The following is a 5349-nucleotide window of genomic DNA, read 5'->3' as shown; positions in this document are numbered from 1 at the left end:
ACACACACACACACACACACACACACACACACACATATATATATAATTAAATGATTGTGATCCTAAAGTAAGTATGGGGGAGTTAGATAAGGATTAGAATTTAAATGGAAATTCATAAGGTTGCTGGGGATTACCTACGGGATGTTGTGGAAATATATTGTGTGATTATATAGGCATTTAGATTTGTGGTGGAATTTGAAGGTATGAAAAAAGCGGTGGTTGCATGTGCTAAGGGCTTCATTATATTTATTTAGTAGTATTAAAGAGTTGTGCTTAAATATGTGGAGTGCCTCCTTCAGGCAAAGCTTGCAGGTTGAGCGTTGACATTGGTATGGAAACTCTAAATCATATAGACCATGACAAAGTATGGGGTATATTTGTACTTTTGAGATGATGTATGTGACTGGCGAGTGTTGTAGATTTATTATTTTTATCGTATCTAAAAGAATGGAGGTGAGTGGCATATCTTTGTTTAAAATTATAGTTGATCCTATATATATGGCTGTAGAATTGTGTAATGTGACAAGGACAGTGCATTTATAAATTACATTATAAGTACCAGTGGATCACTAGGGTTTATGTAGTCGACTTACTTCTGCCCCGAAATTGCTAGTATTGTACTAAAATTTAAAATCAATATTTATACAACTGTTGATAGAAAGGATTTTTGTGATCATAACTAGCATTATTAATCATGTCAGAAGAATAGCAGTTCTGGAGATACGAATAATGTCGTTTAAATGTGTAATGTATGCGATTGTAAGGACACAAAACTGAACGTAAGTTGTAAACTCTGGTAGACTGTAAACCACAATAAATCCTCAAAGGATGGACTTTTGTGAGGATCCATTTTATTGTCGATTACTGCTGTCTATGATGTAGGATTTGAAAACGGTAGTGGAACCATCAAGAATAAAAGAAAATATCCATTTTGAAACATTTTAAAATAGATTGATGGTTATGAGAATTTGAGGTTGTATTTTGAGATATGTTGTAAGTTTGAATTACCAGTGATTTATTCATATGTGAAAAAAAAATATTAAAACGGCGAATATGGAGTTTGGTTTAGATGCTTTGTTAATCTTATTGAGAAAGTTCAATCAGGAGAAGCCGATGTGCCTTTTTTTGGATCGCAAATATATAAAACTAACTGGCCCCGTGCCGTCAAAAATGACGGTTAATTGTAGTATTTTATATATAAATATGGATGGTAAATCAAATTAATACACTTGTCAATGTTATCTTGTGGTTGTCTTTTGAGATGTGACATAGATCATCGTTTGCAACTAAAAGAACGCTGGTTCACACATACAAACATTCACATAGTTCCTTTGTATACGCACACACATACACACATATACTCACATAGAGTTGAAACGTTGTTTGATTTTTCTTTTCAGCGTTGAATGTTCACCATCCCACTTCCATTCCACAAACACACACACATGCACACACACACACACACACACACACACACACACTCACACACACATTCACACACCTCCCTTTTACATACACATTTACTCAGGGTTGAAACGCTCCCACTACCAGTTTCCATCACCCCTTCTTTTCTCATTCATATGTTGTGATGGAGAAAAACACAAGAGTATTGTTATAGTTGAAGATAAGGTTCCAAGCAGTTTAAGAAAGGGAGAAAAGTTTTTGTCTTATTAATAAATGTTCGGATCCCACTTAACTATGAATAAAACTAATTACTTTAGCAGAAGCTGCTAACATTTTGAACTTTGTAAATATTACTGAATAGTAATATCAATCTATCCTTCATACTGAGCATTTCATATTTCCCTATGGTAATCGGTTAGTCCCAATATCGATTTGATATTTTGGTCTTTGTGTTTGCATCGTCTCTCCCTTTCCCCCTCTTGTCTTCCACACACACTTCTTATGTATGTATATGTCTCTCACTATGGTTGTATATATATATATATATATATATATATATATATATATATATATATATTCTCCAGGCGCAAATACACGGCCTTTCGAGACCGACAGACACCATGGATATGGATGTGGATATCCATTTCCATGGTGTCTGATATAGTCTCGAAAGACCTGCTGATGGCGGTGTCGCATCTGCTGAGGCTGCGAAGGTCACACGGGAGTGGCAATCTTACATACAGCGACTGCATTTGAAGATGCTAAAGGTTCTTATCCATACGTTCACACTACTACTTGTTTCAGTTAAGGGACAGCGACTATGCAGGAGCAACGCTTTGAAAGGTTTAGTTTAGAGGTCGCCAAATGTTTTCGACCATCGAACCCCTTTAATTACTTCTTCCGCATCGATTACCCTCCTCATTTAAAATATCTTAATATCCTATCCCACCCCACCCTACCATATCTTAAATATGTACCAGATACTGATACTGGAAATTAAAATGTTAGCTAAAATATACATGTACGACAAATTAAGAAATTCTATTGAAGATGACACACTTTTTATATTTTAAACTACGTATACTAGTATACTGTATTAAACTATCAATTGTTATGAAAATGCTCTCACAGTTAGAAAATGTGAAAAATACATTATATTACAAGAATATCCTTTATTGAAATTGACAACATCATGGCTGTGACTAAGTATTTCAAATAGTTCATCTGAGTGAGCTGGTCTTTCTCACACCGACCCCCATTCGACAACTTGGCTATCAGCAACCTCCTTTAATTACTCGCCGACCCCTACGGGGTTCATCGGGCCCCCTTTGGCGACCTCTGGCTTAGTCGGACAAATGGACCCTAGTACGTGATTTAAGTCTGCTACTTATTTTATGTGTCTCTTGTGCCAAACTGTTAAGTAATGGGGATTTAAACAAACTACAACCAAATACCAAGTGGTGGTGGTCGACAAACAGAAATACAAAGACATACACATACATAAATACGTTTGCACCCTCTCTCACACACACATGTAATTCTTAGATATATATTTTTGGAAAATCTCGAAGCACATACAAAGTAATAGCGTGTGTGGTGTTTCATGCTAATATTCAATGCGGTATTTATATTATTATTCGTAGCTTTTTGCGTTTGCTTCGAGATATTCAGGGGCCCACAGCTTTTTAACATTCTCCGAAAGAGCTTGAGGAATCTCCACAAAGTAGATGTAGGCGTTTCCAAATCAAGGCTGGACCTCTTCCTGTCGAGTGTCCCAGATGAACATACCTCACGGCAAGACGTGAAAATGAGGGTAGCTATATCAAACTCATTTCTACACCAAGTGCGATATATTAAAGGGAGATCTCAGTAGTAAAAGTGTAGCAAAACGGCGATTGCTACGGCATGGCAACAGCTGAGGGCTGAAACTACAAAAAAAAAAAAAAAAAAAAAAAAAAAAAATTTTGAAGAAAATTCTACCTGATTAACTTAATATCTTTCCAGCCTTGTAATTTAAGGTTTAAGGACGATAACTCTTTTACTATTTTTACTTTTTACTCTAGATTTTAGTTTTGTATTTTCGTTTTCCGTTTTCCGTTTTTTTTTTAACTATCTGCGTTTCCTATATGCTGTCTTCTCAGTTTTTTCGCGTTTCGTCTCTTATTCGAATTTTTTAGTTCCTTATGATATGTGGTTTCTGCCATATGAATATGTTTGAGATATTTCTCATATGAAACTATTAGTATCACTTAACGACATATTGTGTCCTTTAAATAAATAATATTTACCTCTCAGCAGATGGAGTACTTTTATTGTTGAATTTTCTCACACGGAACGGCACATTATATAACTTGAAATTATTTTCCATACTTTTTTCCAAGGGTCACCTAGTTAATAAAATAACGTTTAAAGTTTACAGATGTCTACATATGTATAGGCATACGTATGCATTTTATAAATAGGAATTACCGGAATGTGTATAGGCACAAGTTCGCAATTAAGGAATAGGTATATTCATCTCTATATATCTTACTGGAATTAGGTCTGTGGCGCAAATATATGAGTGTATATGTATTTGGGTGTAGGTACACATGTGGAGACAGGCGAGAGTGTATGTGTGTATATATGTATATATGTATATGTGTGTGTGTATGTATATATATATATATATATATATATATATATGTGTGTGTATGTATTTGTATATGTATGTGTATGTGGGTGGGTATATATATATATGTATGTGTATGTGTGTGTATGTGTATATATGTATGTGTGTATATGTATGTGTATATGTATATGTATATATGGGTTTTTATTTATTTATATATTTATTTATATATATATGTAACTTTTTTTTATATATATGTGTGTATGTGTGGATGTGTATATGTGTTTATTTTTGTATGGTTATGTTTGCTTGTGTGTATATATGTGTATATGTGTGTATATGTGTTTGTAGGTATGTGAATGTGTGTTATGGTTGTATGTATGTGTGTACATTTATATGTATGTGTACGTATATGCATATATATGTGTATATATATATGTATGTGTGTGTATGTAGATGTATGTGTATGTGTGTACATGTAAACATGTATACATATATAAGTTTGTATGTGTGTATGTGCATATGTATGGGTGTATATATATGTGTATATATGGAGGTATAGCTATATGTATGTATGTATGTATGCACGTATGTGTGTATGTGAGTATATATACGTATATCTGTATGTGTGTGTTTATATGTGGGTGTATATGTATGTGTATATGTATGTGTGTATATGTATATGCATGCATATGTGCATGTATATATGTGTTTGTGTGTATATAGTTATATATTAAAAAAATACATTTAGATATATATGGGTGTGTGTATGTAAGTATAGGTATATATGTGTATGTGTGTGTGTGGGGTGTGTGTGTGTGGGTGTGTGAGTGGGTGTGTGTGTGCGTGTGCACGGGCGGGTATAATTAATTAATATATTATGATTATAGAAAGATCCATTAGGAAATCTTGATGTACATGGTGGATAAATTTTTGGCAAGGGATTTTTACGCTGTAAACCGGGCGGTGTACGTCACTGGATTTGAATTGATTTGTTTGTTTACATTCTGAAAGAAAATAGCGATGGTAGGTTGCGTACCGTCGATTATTCTTTCACCCTCTCGGATGATGTGTGTATTTTGCTAATAATAGTAGTATTGGTGATGGCAATAATGCGACCCTGAAGAGATGGAGTATCCAGCAATTTGTAATATGTTGTAATATGTAACAATATTTTACGAGACATCTTATGATGTGGTTTATTTATCCGGGATACCCTATTGAAACGTGCATAGGTTTGGCTTATTGTGGTTGTTTCTGTTATTATAATTGTTGCTGCAATAAAGTATCTTCAATGCATTGATTTTGAGCTCTATCTTTTAAGAGACATATAT

This window comes from Octopus bimaculoides, chromosome 9, assembly GCF_001194135.2.
Source record: "Octopus bimaculoides isolate UCB-OBI-ISO-001 chromosome 9, ASM119413v2, whole genome shotgun sequence".
Taxonomy (NCBI): Eukaryota; Metazoa; Mollusca; class Cephalopoda; order Octopoda; family Octopodidae; genus Octopus; species Octopus bimaculoides.
Note: the sequence above shows the minus strand (reverse complement) of the source record.